Raw genomic sequence first — 17543 nt, forward strand, 5'->3', positions numbered from 1 at the left:
GCCAAAAGATTCAATGTCAAAAATACCAATCAGTCTTGGTTTCCTGATAGTAATTTAGACCTGCATTCTGTCCAGTGCCACCCACCTCTAGGAAGTTTTTCCAAGGATATATAGAGGATGAAGATTAAAATAGACTAAGACAAGTGGTTATGTGGGTTAATCCACATAAAGGAGAAAACATAAAATTTTTCTTAAAAAAAACTCTGCTAGGTGTTTAACACTCCATAGGAAATCTGTTTCTATGGTACCTGCCATTATATAGAACAAGAAATTTATCTGGTAAAGCAATTGAACTAGAATTGAAAGGCTGTGAAAGGGTAATAAGTCTGGTCTCTGGCTTCTCATCTTTGTGCATCACTTAGAAGGTTTGTGGGAGACAGGGAACTTGAGATAACTACATAGAAAGGTTTGGCAAGAGGAGGATTTTCTGAACAATTATATATTCTAAAAAACATGGTTCCTAGAATTTTAACCCTGGTTATTTAAAAGCTCCCCAAAACACATTTCTGGAAACACCACCTCTCCAAAGTCTGAGGGCAGTATGGCAGCATAAAACAGTGGAACAGATCTGGGGTCAGAGGATGTGAGTTTAAATCCCACCCTTGATGTTTTTTACCTGTGTGACATTGTGTGGGTCATTCAGCATTTCAGGGTCTGTTTCCTCATCTGGGAAATGAGGAAGTTAGACTGGATAATCACCACAAGTCCTTTCCAGCTCTAGACCTTCGCATCTATAGTCCTAGTACATCTGCTTTCTAGCCTTAAGTCCTCTGAGGCAACATTTAAATCTCCCCAACCAAGACCCCTACCCAAGTCCTATAGGATAATGAGTAATAAGAAAAAATCTACCAGTGAATCAGGAGAACAATTTATAACATGCCAACATTGTAAATAAAATTTAATAGACTTAAGACCTCTAGTAAATATAATGACCAATGATTATTCCAGAGGTCTGGTGAGGAATTATTCTTTTCACTTCGTTACAGAGGTAATGGTTTCAAAGTACAGACTGATACATAAATTTTTGGATATGGACTATGCAGAAATTTGTTTTGCTTGGCTATGAATATTTGTTACAAGGGTTTTGATTTTCTTCTAAATGGGGGGAAGAAAACAATTTACCATTTGTTAATTGGAAAATAAGATAGTTTTAAAAAAAAAAAAAGAAACAGAGAGAAGCAGAATCAAGACGGCAGAGTGCAGACAGCAACCCAGCTGAATTTTTCCAATATTCCCTTCCAAATAACTGTGAAATAGCTCATCAAATCAAATTCTGGAGGAGCAGAGCCAACAAAAGGTCAGAGTAAGATATTTTTCAAGCCTAAGAACTTAGAAGATCAGCAGGAGAGGTCTGGGAGGCTGGTGTGGGAGCCTACCCAGAATGCAACAGGAGCAACAGCAATAAACCTTGAAAGCAGTCACTCCAGCAGTGGCAACAACAGCAGCTTCTGGAGCTCTCAGCTCAGAGACAGTAAGGAGTCAAACAATTGGACAGAAAGAGATCACAGGGAACCCCTTGCTGGCACGGGGTATGACTGGCACTGACTGGCAGCTCTATTGTGCATCAGCAGTTATGGGTCACAGTTTCAGGATGGAGAAGAGCACTTGTGATCAGTCACAAGGGAGCAGAGGCCCTGGTTACAGTTCCAGGGCAAAGAGGAGTGCTGATACTTTCAGCTATAGGGAGTCAGGGGTCCTTCCTGAGTAATGACCAAAGCACAGACCAGCAAAGCAGTGACCACACCTCTCCCAGAATAACACCACCCTGGAAGCACCAAAACTTTGCACATCCCCAGAATTAGCAGTGAAAGCAGCAACACAAAAAAATCCTAAAGCTTAGCACAGTGCTTCTCTGCCTCGAGCAGAGCCCAACTTTAACATAAAGTTCAGAGTCAAGACACAGGCTGAAAAAATGAGCAAACAACAACAAAAATAACTTGACCATTAAAAACTACTACTATGGCAAGAAAGACTAAGACATAGACTCAGAAAAAGTCAACAATATAAAAACTGCTACAAACAAAGCCTCAAATAAAAATGATAATTGGACCCAAACCCAACAAAATTCCTTGAAGAGTTAGAGAGATAAGAGTAGTAGAGGAAAAATAGAGAAAAGAAATTAGTGATAACAAGAAAACTATGAAAAAAGAATTAACTGCTTGGTAAAAGAGGTACAAAAAACACTGAACAAAATTGGCCTAATAGTAAAAGAGGCACAAAAATTTACTGATAAAAATAACTCCTTTTTAAAAAGAATAGGTCAAATGGAAAAAGAGGTTTAAAAATGACACCTTGAGACATCGAAAAACAGTAAAACAAAGTGAAAAGGATGAAAAAAATAGAATCATGATCTCAGACAAAGCAAAAGTAAAAATAGACCTAATTAAAAGAGATAATCTGAGAAACTACATTTTACTAAAAGGTACCATAGACAATGAAGCAACAATTTTTACAGCAAGTTTCTCTGATAAAGGCTTCATTTCCCAAATTCATAGAGAACTGAGTCAAATGTATAAAAATAAGATCCATTGCCTAATTGATAAATGGTCAAAGGATATGAACAGGTAGTTTTCAGACTGAACCTGAAGTTTAAAAGGCAGCAAAAGCCCTCCAGAAACAGCTGAAGTAAGTATTGGCACAGACTTCTCCAGGCTGCAGGATTCTCTGATGTATTAATCCTTTGACAATAGCCCCCATTGCTGTCCCTTATACTTCCTAGATATGATCCTGAACTGCTACCCCTGTCCTGCTACCAGGTTTTCTAGTGATCAACCTACCCTGCCTTATCTTCTTTTCTTGCCCCTAATGACCTCTTTTTGCAACACAGACTGGTGACCTCAAGACTATAACTCTCAACCAGCATCACCAGTCAACAGACCCAGGCACAATGAGGATGGGTGCATATGGTCAGAGATGGTCTCCCTTGGAGTCAGTGCATCCCATGGTATGAGCCACACATGTCTAGAGTCTTGTGTGTGTGTTCAAATCATTCTCAGGTCTTTGGTCAGAATGTACTTGCAGAGTTCATCTTTCCAATTGATTTAAAACATGACTATTGCCTCTGAATTTTCCCATACCCCAGTGAAATCCTTATTCCGATGGTCATGTATGAAATTCTTTTTTAAACCTAATTTCATTTTTTCCAATGAACAAAAATCTAGTTTCTTTTCCCTCCCAGCTTCCCGCTGGCATTAAAGAAAACAGAAAAACAAAACTCTCATAACCCATACAGAAGGCAAGCAAAATAAAAATTCTGTATTGGTCAAGTCCAAAAAATATAAGACTCGTGTGTCTGGAGGCCATCACCTTTCTGTCAGGAGGCATGCTTAGGAAAGAAATTCTTGACATACTTACAAGGTTCTTCTGTATGCCTATCTCTTTGTAAGCAAGACATTTAAAAACTTTGCCAACTTTGGAACCCTTGGGAAAGCCCCCAAATAACTTCACAGAATGGGATTATAACAAATGGTGATCTTTCTCAGGTCTTTCTTTCCCTCGACAAGACCCCTGGGTGATCTACCTCTCTTCCCCTCCCACTTTCTTCCTCATTCTCCCTCTCTCTCTCTCTCTCTCTCTCTCTCTCCCCCTCTCCCTCTCCCTTTCCCTCTCCCTCTCCTCTCCCCCCTCCCTCCCTCCCTCCCTCCCTCCTTTTATTGTCTAAAATGCCAGGAGGAAAATGAGACTGCCCTAAAAGATACTAAAGACTTTCCAAGTCCTTCATTTTGGAGTGATCTGTTCTTGCTAAATTCTTCCACCTGGCACCAATTTACTGCTCAGGGAGACAGCTCTGTACTAAAATCTTTAGCTGAGCAATGATTGGTGGTCTGGCAAGGCCTATGGTCACATTCTCTGGAAGAAGATTTCTTTATTATTTCCACTAGGGCAGCAAAATCATGCCAATCATTCATTGCTCTTAGTTCTATCCTCTGGGATCAAACAGAACAAGTCTACTCCTTTGCCACATGGTAACCTTTTCATCTCTAGGTCAAACAACACCCACTTCTTTAACTGATCTCATCTAACTATTGTCTCCCAGTCTGTTGTCCAAAGACCACTGTCATAGAGATGCAGACTCCAGGAATAACTAGTAGACTCTGCCAAGGTTCTCAAGTTCAGTGACATCATTTTGAACAAAAGTACAAGACTTTACAATTTTCCCTCTTAGATTTCATATTATTATATTCATACCAATGTTCTAGCCTGTCAAGATATTGTTGGATCTTGAGCATCACATAGTGTGTTAGCTTCCTCTTTGTTTCATTTGTAAATTTGTTAAAAATTCTATATTTACCTTTATCCAAATCATCATAAAAATGTTGACAAGTGAAGAGCTGAGTACAGATGCCTGGGACAGTCCAATCGAGACTTCCTTCCAAATTGACATAGAATTATTAATGGTTCTGACCATTCAACCCCCAAAAAATCTAGTTGCTCTGTCATCTAGTCCATATCCCTCATTCTTTCCCATGAGAAAAGAGTAAGATAGATAATTTATCAAATGCTCTACTAAAATCTAAGTAAATTTAATCCATGGCATTCCACTGATCTACCAGTAAAGAACTCTGTTAAAAAAAATAAGCCTGATACAACCTGTTCTTGATGAAGCGATGCTGGTTCTTTGTAATCACTATTTCATTTTTAGATGATCCCTAACCATCTCTTTAATAATACACTCTAGCGTTTTCCCAGAAATGGAAGTCAAGCCATTAGACTATAATTTGCAGATTCCATTCTTGTCCAGTTTTGAAAATCGAAACATTTACCCTTGCAACAGGCACCCTCTAGTACCTCTCTGTTCTCCACAAACTTTCAAATATTACTAAAAGTGATACTCAGTTCAGCAATCACATTGGCTGGCTCTTTCAGTCCCTGAGAATGTAGTTCATTAGAGCAAGATGACTCAAATTTATCAAAGGCAGCTAAGTGTTCACTTACTATCTTCTTACATATTTTGGATATCAGCTCCCTATTAGTAGTTTTTGTTCCATTCTTTCTAGTCCAAAGTTTATTCTCCTTGGCAGAGAAAACAGATGAAAAATGAGAACTGAACAGAATTGCTTTCTTTCTGCTTTCCTTATGGGTCCCATTTACCCCAAGCAGCCGTCCAACCCTTTCTTTGGTTTTCTCTTTTCCCTACTTAATTCTTTGTTGTCTTTATATTTCCTTTCCAGTCTTGACTCAATCCAGGATTTAGCACAACTGCTACTCTTCTGATAGGGCTGTGCCAAGCTTTTACACTCATATGCTTTTACCTTCCCTCACTTCCATCTTTTGTAAATACCCTTTTAGAATCTAAGCTGGTGTCTGAGCATCCACATCAATCTCTCCAGAGGTTTCATTTAAGCACAACTCTCCTCTCCACCTTAAAACAGCAAGAAGTGTTCCAAATAAAGCAATAGAACAACTGTAACAAAAAGAGGAGAAAGGAAACAAATCTTTCCATGTAATTCTTACAGAAAACAACAACAAAAGGTTGTGATATCAGTTCACTCTCTACATTCCCTAGTCTGCCTACTGCTCTGGAATCACCTTAGCCAGTGCCATTTGCGATTGCCTCTTAGAATCTCCCTTCAGAAGCAAATGAGCAGGTAGAGGTTTTTCAGTTCACCTAGACTCAGATCTGGAGGGAAGCCTTGGATAGGGGCAAAATCTAGCGATGCTATCTGGAACAGAAGAAAAGGAAAGGACTTCTGTCAAGAAAACTGAGAGAAAGTTTGGATAAAACTAGCTCCCCCAAACAACAAAAAAATGCATCAAATAAAGTGGAGGGAAAAGCTGAAAGAGGGGAAAGGAAAGAAGTCCATAAAAGGAAGCCACCACAGAAAAAAATCAGAAACTGAGGAAGTAAGCAAAGAAACATTTCTAACATAATGAAAAAATACTTCAGTCAACAAGCGTTTATTGAGTATCTACTATGTGCTATAGGATAAGAGAATCTCAGGATAAAATCTCAGGATATCCAGAAGGAGAGACTCCATAATATGTCAGTGTCAAGGACCAATTTCATTGCTATAGAAATACCCTCCACCAACATTTTCCAAGGTTTGGAGATGTTGAGTGACTTGCAGAGGTCTCCTAGCTTATAATCATCAAAGACATGATCTGGACCCAAGTTTTCCTGATACTCCTTAACCAAATTCATCATGCTATCGACTATACCACATTACCTGTTGACTCTGCAAAATCTACAAAAACTCTAGAAAAGAAAATGGAATAGCCACAAGAAACCCAATCCTTTCTGGAAAGTCTAGTAAACAAATGGAAGGTTTGATAAAGAATGAAATTAAAGGTTTTAATGAAAAACTAGAAAGAAAAAATCAACAAATTAACTAAATCTATAAAGCCTTAACAAAGCAGTGGGCACTCTAGGGGGTTGGGGGAGGTTAACAAATTGAGTAAATTGCACTCAAAAAATTGGATGAAACAAGAAGAAATATTCGAACAAAGTGAAAAGAAAACAAAACTGGAAGAGGATATGAGTTATCTGCTATCAAAAACAATTTATGGAAAATAGTATTCAGGGAGCAAATTGGTGAATTGTCTGGCTCCCAGAAGAACATAATAGAAAAAATGCTGAATACCATATTTCAGGAAATCATTAAAGAAAATTGACTGTAAGTATTGGAATCAGTGGACAAATTACAAAGTATTGGAATCCACAGGTCACAGCCAAAGAAGAATCCCACGTTTAACTCATCAAAAAATGTAATTAACATGCTTCACAGCTTCCAGGTCAAAGAAAAAAATACTACAAGCAACCAATTCATCTATCGAGAAGCCTTCAGTAAATACCTATTCTGTGCCAGGCACTGTACTAGGTACTGGAAGAGATAGATCACATGCCAGTAAATCCAGTCAGAATAACATAGGACTAAGCAATAACAAGGAAGAAAAGACTATGATTTGATATCCTTAAAAAAAAAGGAAGGAAATGTCTTACATCCAAGAATAACTTATTCTGAAAAATTGAGCATAAGCCTATAAGTGGAAAGAATGGACTTTAACAGAATTAATGACTTCTGAGCATTCTTGTTGAGAAAACCAATTTTGGGGAAAGTCTTTGAAATGCAAACAAAACAAGCAAGAGAAACTTAGGAAAGCTAAGCAAGTTTGAACAGCCTAAAAGAGCTAAGTGGTGAGCCCATGCTTATAGTTCAAAAAGTCTCTCCCTATATAAGTGTTAATAAGAGAACAAAGAGACTCTAGCTCTAGGCTTAGGGGTTAAAAAAAAGAATTGCTTTGGGAATGAAGAGAAAAGTAAGAAGAATTTATCACTTCTTGTAATTGGGGCACCACAGTGAAAGTCATTCAAAAATGGTTGTGAGAGATAAGAAGAAAAGGGAATCTCATCAAGCTCATTTTTATTGTTAGAGTAAGAAAAAGATTCTGTTCCCATATTAGGAGTATTTGAATGAAAGGATGGTGTTGAAGACAGTATTATTGCTTCAATCAAAACAAGCTACTTCTGCTAATTAGGAGAGCAAAAAAGCCAAGACCTAGTGATTTGGGTCTGAGTTGAGAGAGAGAAGGAAGAAAGAATATTGGGGCAGAAGTGTTGTAAGCAACATAAACTGCAGGCACTTACTGTTGGTTATATCTGTCTTTTTTTTAGAAAAAAAAGGAAAGAAATATTGGAATAGGATTTGATGAAAGAAAAAAATTATCAATCATATTTGTGAATGTAAATGGCATGAACTCTCCTATACACTGGAGGAGGGTGGCAGAATGGTTCAGAAAGTAAACCCCAACAATTTGCTGCATATAAAAATATATTTAAAACACAACAATTTCTACTACCTTAAAATGAAATGTTGAAGAAAAATGTATTATGCCTCAACAGAATCCAAGAAAGCAGGAGCAGCAAACACAATCTCATGTGAGGTAACAATTAAAATAGATATGGTAAAGAGAAATAAATTAGGAAGCTATATTGTACTTAAGGGGACCATAGAAAAACAATATTAAATATATTGAATTGTTGCATATTGGTTTCAAATAAAGGGGGAATTATTCCATTAGACTATGGGTTCCTTAAAAGCAGGAACTGTTTTCACTTTTTATCCTCAACACTTAGCACCATGAAAGAATATAGTAAACATTTAATAAAGGCCTGTTAGTTGATTGATTACAGTTAGAGCTATCTAAAAGTGAAATGAGCTGTTTCTGGATGTAATGCTCCTATCCCCACCACCACTGAAATCCTTCAAGCAAAGTCCATATGACCATTTCTTATATATCTCGTAGGTGGAATTTTTTTTTTGGGGGGGGGGGGTTGTATGAGTTAGCCTAGATAGGTCCTGAAATCTCTTTCAACTCTGAAATTCTGTATCTCTATCAATCTGTGACTGTCATAGCAATTAAGTACTTAAAGGAAAGGCTAAATTACCAGAATACATAGTTAATGAGACAATTATCACTGGAAACTTCAACATGCATCTTTCAGATTCAGATAAATCTAATGGAAAGGTAAACAAGAAAGAATTAAGAATCTCAACAGAATATTTTTAAAACAAGATACCATATAATCAGATCTCATTAGTTATTAAAGGGAAATATAAAATACTATAAATTTATTTTTCAGCAACAAATGAATCTTTTACGAAAATTTATCATATGCTAGAGCATAAAAACTTGTAAATAAATGCAGTAGGCAAAAATATAAACATATCCTCCATGGTCTATAATGTCATAAAGATAAGAGAAATATGAACAAAACCAGACTTAAATAGACTAAATCAAAGAATTTTGAAGAATGAATAGGTAAAAGAAGAAATCACATAAATTATAATTTTATTATAGAAAATCATAACTATAATACAATATACTAAAATTTGTATAATACAGCTAAAACAATAATTAGGAGGAAGTTTATATATATGGATATATATTAACAAAGACAAAGAGGAAACCAAGTCATTGGTCAAGAAGCTTTTTGAAAAACTAGAAAATCAACAAATTATTAAATCCAAAAACAAGATAGAAAAATTTTGAAAATAAAATAAAATACCAAAAAAAATTAAAATTAAAAGACTTGGCTTGTTAAATTAAACTTTTTTCTCTTTTTCAATAGTATTTTATTTTTTCCAATTACGTGCTAAGACAATTTCTAACATTCATTTTTTTTAATTTTTTGAGTGCCAAATTTTTCATCCTCCCTCCCTTTCTTCCCCCTTCTCTAATATGATAAGCAATTTGATATAGGTTACATATTGTGATCATGTTAAACATATTTCCATATTAGTCAAGTTAAAGAAGAAATAGAAACCATGAAAAAAAATTTAAGTGAAAGTAGTATGTTTCAGTCTGCATTCAGACTCCATCAATTCTTTCTCTGAATGTGGATAGTATTTTTCATCATGAGTCCTTTGGAACTGTCTTTGATCATTGTATTGATGAGAAGTACTGAGTCATTCATAGTTGATCACACAATGTTGCTATTACTATGTATAATGTTCTCTTGGTTCTGCTTCCTGCACTCAGCATCAGTTCATATAAGTCTTTCCAGGTTATTATGAAGTCTGTCTGTTCCTCATTTATTATAGCACAATAGTATTACATTTTATTCATATACCACAACTTGTTTAGCCATTCCCCAATTGATGGGCATCCTCTCAATTTCCAATTTTTTGCCATCATGAAAAGAGCTGATATAAATATTTTTGTACACATAGCTCCTTTCCCTTTTGTTTTAATGATCTCTTTGGAATATAGACCTAGTAGTGATATTGCTGGATCAAACGGTATACACATGTTGATTGCTCTTTAGGCACAGTTCCAAATTGCTCTCCAGAATGGTTGGGTCAGTTTACAACTCCACCAATAGTGCTTTAGTGTCCCAGTTTTCCCACATCCCCTTCAACGTTTATCATTTTCCTTTTCTGCCATATTAGCCAGCCTGATAGGTGTGCAGTGGTACCACAGAGTTGTTTTAATTTGTATTTCTCTAATCGATACTGATTTAGAACATTTTTTCATACAACTATAGAAAAACTAAGCTTTTTAAAGAAATCCACAAGCAAGATGAACAAAATAGCTAAGAATAGATGGAAAATCAAATTGCCAAAATTTTAAAATGATAATTTAAGCACTATGAGGTTGACTGCTTCAATTTTATATTTATGACTTCAGAACATAGTACATTGTCTTGCATGTAGTATACACCTAAATCTTCATTGAATTTATTGACCTGAAAAGCAAGAATTTATAATGAATGGCAGGAAAATTTTAAAAATACTTAAAACTACAATGCCAAATTACATGGTAATAAAAATGAAAATTTAAATGTAATTTGTAAATAATTGCAAAATAAAAATAAAAACAGTAAATAAACAAGATAAACAATCCAATCTGAGAATGAAAAACTGAGCAAGCCATAAGTAATCAATCACTTCTCGCAAAAAAAGGACCAAATGGATTTTTAAGTGAATTCTATCAAACTTTTGAAGAACAATTAACAGCCTAAGACATCTTAAATTGTTTACAAAAATAGAGAAAGGAAATTGTAGTCTGTTATTGAAAATGCATGTTGATACAAATATTAAACTAAAAAATTATTCATATAACTAAGTTGGATTCATATCAGTCATTAAAAGATGGTTCAATGTTAGGGAAACTATGAATATAAATCATATTAGTGACAAAATAGCAAAAATCACGTGATTATATTAATAGATGCTAAAAAACTATCAATAAAATAGAATTTAGATTTTTAAATTCTAAAAAGGATGTTATAGTACTTTTCTTAAAATAAACAGATATATACATACATACATATAACATTTACTAAGGCACTGCGCTAAGTACTGGGAATAGGTTACCTAGTCCAACACATACCCAAAAAAGACTTTCCTTTACCCAATAAGTGGTCATCCAACCTTTGCTTGAAGAAATCCAGTACCTCTAGTTCATTCTCTCTTTCTGCATTGTTACCAAAAGACTAATAAGACTTTTCCTCAGATTCAATGAGTACTCCTTGTTGGCTCCTTCTCCTGTATTTTTTCACCTAGATTCCTGTCTCAATCCCCCTAAGCCTTGCTTTCCCTTATGACACACCAATTCCTTTACCAAGGCTCATTAGGACTTTCAACATCCTGGCCCATCTGCCTGACAGAAGCAACTACAGCCAGGCCAACAGCTGTTCTTTTATTCATTTCCCACCAGGATCTAATGGCACAGCTTCCATTTCTTTCTGCATTGACTCATATACCCCATAACAGAGATGGATATTCTGATGTTAGCCATTTGATAATAATCTTTTATTTCAAGGAAACTGAGGCATAAGGAGGGCAAGCAGTTTGCCAAGAATCACACGAGCAGGCAAAAGTTGGCTGTGCAGAGCATGGTGACTAGCTGTCACCATCACTCCAATTGAACTAAAAATAGAATTAAATGGCACTGGTTTTCAGACTGTCATGGGAAAGATTAATAATTACAAGTAAGCACCAGACTAGATTTCCAAGTCTCATCCATCTAGTTTTTTTTTTTCTTTTCATCTCAACCATTATAGGGATTTAAATGACTTATGGGGACAGGGTAGATGTCTGTTATGGATTCCTGGATCTCATAAGAAATTTAATTTTGTTCTAGTCATCTAAAGGTTGGTATATTCACAAGTTGGTACTTGGGGACAGATCTGTCAAATTCCAATAGGGTAATATATGAATACTTATCTCTTAGACAAAGAGAAAAATATGGAATTTGAAACAAGAACATCTATTGTGCAGTCCAGTCAAACTGACCAGCTAGCTTTTCCCTGTACACCGCACTGCAACTGCAACCTCCAACCTTCGCATACATAGCAGGCCCCTCATTTCTAGGATGAACTCCCTCCTTTCCTCCACCTTATAGAATTATTAGTTTATTTCCAATCCTTACGTGAGACTTTTATTGATTTCCCAATTTTTAGCACTCTTGTAATTATTTTGCATTAGACTTGAATAATAAAGATCACAACATAAAATGCAACTCAAGGAGAACCAGAATCAGATACCTTTTCACAAGTGTGGCAAAGCGGAGAATTGTCAACCAAAGTAGAGAGGAAATTACAAAACTAAATCAATGCACCTAGGAAAAGAAGTGACTAATTAGGGGAAAACTATTTGCACCATGTCTAAATAGAGAATTAACATATATACATAGTGTGTGTGTGTGTGTGTGTGTGTGTGTGTGTGTGTGTATAAAACACCAAGAGCCATTCACCAATGAATAAGTAGTGTAAGGCTATAAGCAAATAGCTCTCAAAAGAATTGCAAACTTTTAACAACTGTATGAAAGATTGCTCCAAATCACTAAAATAAGAGAAAATACCAGTCTAAACAACTTTGAGGATTCACTTTACACAAACTGGTAAAGAAGACAAAAATAGTCAAGATTGGAGGCACATCAACACATGGTAGAGCTGTGAAATGACTCAACCATTCTTGAAATCAACTTGGAATTATGCAGGGGAAAAAGTGACTAAAAGTGACTCAGATATCCTACTGCTAGGTATATAACCCAAAGGATGTTAAAGATACAAAGAAAGATTCCATGTACAACAAGATATTTAAAATCACATCTTTTAGAGACAGAGAAAACTACAAACAAAATTTGTGTTCATTGGCTAGGAAACATATTAATATATGAATAGAGAGAATATTATTATTGCACCATAAGAAATGAAGAATATGAAGATTATTGTACCATATGAAATTATGGATATGAAGAATGCAATGAGGCATGGGAAGATTTACATGAACTAATACAAAGTAAGTAGAAGCAGAAAAATTATATATGCAAAGAGTATAATATATATAGAATAATATATATAGAAAGAATAAAGGCAAATTAAACTGAATGCTATGTAGCTATAATGACCGAGATGATGGTACACAATTAAAATGACTAAACTTGACCCAGAGGAAGAAATATGAGGGTTCACTTTCCTTTTCTTTTTTTTTGAGGGGGAGGTGCATCAGGGAAGAGGGTAGGAAACAGTACCATGAAAGTAGAACCCTACATAAATTGTCAAATTTGATTGATGTGATTACTTTTGCTAAACTGCTCTTTCTTTTTTATTTTTTGTTATAAGGGATGGGGAGATAGATTGTGAAATGAAAAGGAGATAAAAACAAAATCTATTAATAGAATTGGCTTTAAAAGATATTACTTTATATGTAGTTTGTATTTACTTATTTGCATATATATTCTATTCTACCAGTAGAATATAAGCTCCTTGAGGGCAGGAACTATTTTTCACTTTTTCTTAACAAACCCAATGCTTAGCACACAGTATGCATTTAATAAATATTTGTTGAATTGTTTAAATTGAATTGAAGTTTTAAAGAGGTTCCAAACATTTCAGGATGGTTGTTTCTTCAGCCTAGATGAAAGGACGAAAAAAAAAACCATAAAAGGTGAAAGTTCCCTTCGAATCCAGAAGACATAAGAAAAAGAGAATCATTGGAAATGGCTGTAAGCCATGGGTAAGAACAAATCACCTGCCCATCTATTTTCCAATATGTCTTTCCACCCAGCCTGCTCTACTCTCTCTGCCAATACATTCAATATTCTAAAACTTAGGATCATCATCAATTAACATTAACATTTAACAATTAGCACTGAGTGAGCTCCCACAGGGTTCACAGTCCAGCCCAGAGACATGAACAATCACCAGCAGACGTTACATTTTTGTAGGACTCGGTAAGAGGAAACTAGAGGAAAGGACACCCTCATAAACTCATTAAGCTGACTCTTATCACTTCATCTAACTCAACAACAGAGAAGTCCAAAGGAAGTGTGCGTATGCTTCCTGGCTGAGGGATAATGATGACACAAGCCTCTATTGATTCCATCTGAGACAAGAGGATAGGAAATAACAGACACCAATATCATCAATGGTCACAAGCTGGTAAAGAGCGGACATCTCCTGGCTCATTAACTGAATACAATACACACTTCAGAATGGTCTCTGGGGGATGGGTAAAGTGCATCTCTTCTTATATTACAGAAATGAAATCAACACCAGAAAATTAGTAAGCAAAAGTATTTTTTCCCCTCTAATGATCCTAGCCTTCCCTCCCTTTGGCTTTTGCTCCCTCTGAGATGTCCTCACTGACCCTTCACCTTAATCAGATGCCCAGCATTGTGTTCTCCTCTTCTCACACACTCCACAAAAATATTTTATGTCCATTATTTACAAGTAAGTGTGGATTTGTTGATGAGTTAATTCTGCGAAACAACTCTCTCCAATTACAACAGGAAAAGATTTATCCCATGAGATAGGAACTTCAGGAGTCAGCAAGACAAAGAGAAGAGAGAGTTTGGCATAAGAAGACTTCCTCTACTCCCTCTTGAAACCACACCCTGTGGGCACTTTCCTCTTCTACCTATATATAAGAACGAACCAACATGGATATCTAGAAAAATGATGCCATGTTCAGAGTCTCCAAAGAACCTGATGTCTATGCTCAGGAGCAGTCTCATAACCTTTAGTTCTTGAGGCAATGACTCATAGCTTACCAGGGTAGCCCTAGCAACAGATGAAGGCAAAATAACCTTTCCCTTCAGCTGGCCTGGTAAATCAATCCCCCTACCAAAATATAAAAAAGAGTTTCACCTGACATAATTTCGAGCTTATCTCCCCAACATCCTCTCCTAATCCTCTCCAGACATAAGCCTTAAACCATTGAAATGATTCCTATGTGGTAAATGATGCAAAATTTCTATTTTATAGGCTAGAAACTCAAGATAAGAACTTAAGTGACTGGCTCAAAGTCACAGCATTAGCAAAGCCAAGTCTTGTGGGTCCGACTCCAGAGTTATATATTACACTAGATTGCTCTCTCTCTCTCTCTCTCTCTCTCTCTCTCTCTCTCTCTGTCTCTCTCCTTCCCCCCATCTCCTCTTCAGTTTTGTCTGACTCTTGTGACCCCATTTGGGTTTTTTCCTGCCAGAGATATGGGAGTGGTTTACCATTTCCTTCTCCAGCTCATTTTACAGGCACAGAAACCAAGGCAAACAGAATTAAATGACTTGCCCAGCATCACGCAGCTGGTAAGTGCCTGAGGCTAGGTTTGATCTCAGGAAGATGAGGTTTCCTGACTCCAGGCCTGGCTCTATCCACTGTGCCACTTAGCTGCCCTGAGAATGTCAGAGAGGTAAAATGTAACATACTTGGTCTTCAGGCAGTGAGGACCAGGGAAATCAGTGTTGCAGTACTTTAAAATTTGCAAAGTACTTTACATATGTTAACTCGTTTCATCCTGACAATAGCCCTGTGAGGTAAGTGCTACTGTTATTTCCATTTTGCAGATGAGGAAACTGAGGCTGAGAGAGTTAAGTGACTTGCCACAGGTCACACTGCCAGGGAATGTCTGAGGTAGGATTCAAACTTAGGTGTTCCCGATTCTCAATCTTACAGTCTATCCCCTGGACCACCTGGGCTGTATCTGGAATCAGAGTATTCAAGCTCAAAACCTCTATCTGCCATGTCCTTCATGCATGACCTTGGGCAGACCTCCATAGACCTTAGTTTCCTCACCTGTAAAAATGAAAAGTAGATTTCAATGGCCTCTATATATTAGAGTTATACGGTCCCTGGGATACGACAATCATTATGATATCGAAGTTAGGTGGGGGGTGCAAAGAAGATACCCTATGGCTCAGCTATAATGCATAGTTGGTTTTGCTTCTTTTCCTACCCTGATCTTCCAGAGTTTCAATCAGACAATATTTTGCAAGTCTGGAACCACACCTGGGGTGGATTTTGTCCCTTCCAATTCTAAAATTCTATGATTCTGTAAGTTCATTGTCCATTTGGGTTAAGTGTGTTAGAAAGAACCTGGCAATTGACTTGCACATTCAGTTTCCTTTCCTTCCTGTCTAAAGAAGAAGAAAAAAAAGCTTTTTGTACGTGCAAGGAAGGATAGAGAAGGAGGTGTTAATCTGCTTGTGAGAGCTTCTTTATTTTTTTGATAAAGGTTGTTGAAGCAATTGACAAGATCATTGACAAGTCAATTACAGAGCAGAGTGAGGGAACCCATTGCTTGTTATCCTCTCTGGCTCTCCTCCTGTGCTGCTGTTAATGAAAACATCCTGGGTTCTACTCTCCCATCCATTTCATTAATTCTCACAAAGTTATTCACAAAACACCAGCCCCTTTACCATCTTCTCAGCCAATCCCAAAGGTGGCATATGTATTCAGGGCAGGAAACAATGAAGGCTGGGAAGATGGGGAGTACAGCTAAGATGGCAGGCAAATGTAGTATAAAGGAATAGCCGGGAGAGAGGGCAGCAGGAAAGTAAAGGACAAAGCAGGAAGCTTGAGGATAGCAGTTGAAGACTGTTCAGGATGAACAGGCAAGCGGGAAGAGGAGAATGCTGAGCCAAAGGAGGAGAGGGAAGCCATGTCATGGGGAAGGTGTAGCAGAAAGCCTTCTTCATAATTTTCCAGATGGATGAAGAGATATGATTTGCATCTGTATCTGATTGAAATCTTTGGGATTCTGCTTGCCCCATCATAGACTAGCCTAAAAATGGGGATGAGTTGTAAATCCTCCTGTCACACGGACACACAGCCTCAGAGTCCTGGCGATTGCAGTGGATTCCATTCTGAGCTCAACTTTGAGCATCCCTTTACACAATCTCAGCAATGAGTGCAAGGCAAAACATGAGATTCATGGCTCCAGCTTTTCTTGTGCACTGAACTAAGTGTCAGTCCCTTTTACACCTACTACAATATATCTATGGTGTTCTTCCCCTCACTACAAGAATCACAAATGACCTTCAACTCTTACAAAGCCAACAATAGCTTGCCAACAGCTAATTAATATGAAATAGCTATAGGTCTTGACCGCCGTAGTGTTGAAACAGTGTCAAATGGTGATCATTTAAAACATCTTGCATCTGCTTTCCATTGCACATTGATTTTTTTTCTTATAACATTTTTTTGTTACAAAAGGATGTTTTGGCATGGGGGATAGAGTGCTGGCCTTGAAATCAGGAAGACTTGGCTTCAAATCCTGCCCCTTACAGTTACCAAGTATGTGACTATAGAGAGGTCACTTAAGCTATCTAAGACTTAGTTTCCAAGTGTGAAAAACAGAATGAAAATAAGAATTGTAGCACTTGCCCACAGTTTTATTGTGAAGGTCCAAGGAGATAATTCATATAAAGTATATTAAAAATTTTAAAGCACTATATCAATGTCACATGTTGTCATTAAACCTAATCATATCAATCAATAAATATTATTAAGCACCTACTATGTGCCAGGTACTGTGCTAAAATACTGGGGATATAAAGACAAATATGAAAAAGTCCCTGCTCTTAAAGAGTTTATATTCTATCAGCATTCATAGTATCTTAGACCATATCCATAGAAGCATCACGTCAAAAGCAGGAATTCTTTCTGTATCCTGGACCCCTTGGCCAATGCTCTATTGAACAATAGTTTGGTCATTTTCAATCATGTCCTAATATTCATCCACTTGGGGTTTTCTTGGCAAAGGTACTGAAATGGTTTGCCATTTCTTTCTCCAGTTCATTTGACAAATGAGAAAACT

Source organism: Trichosurus vulpecula, chromosome 3 (assembly GCF_011100635.1).
Source record: "Trichosurus vulpecula isolate mTriVul1 chromosome 3, mTriVul1.pri, whole genome shotgun sequence".
NCBI classification, from domain to species: domain Eukaryota; kingdom Metazoa; phylum Chordata; class Mammalia; order Diprotodontia; family Phalangeridae; genus Trichosurus; species Trichosurus vulpecula.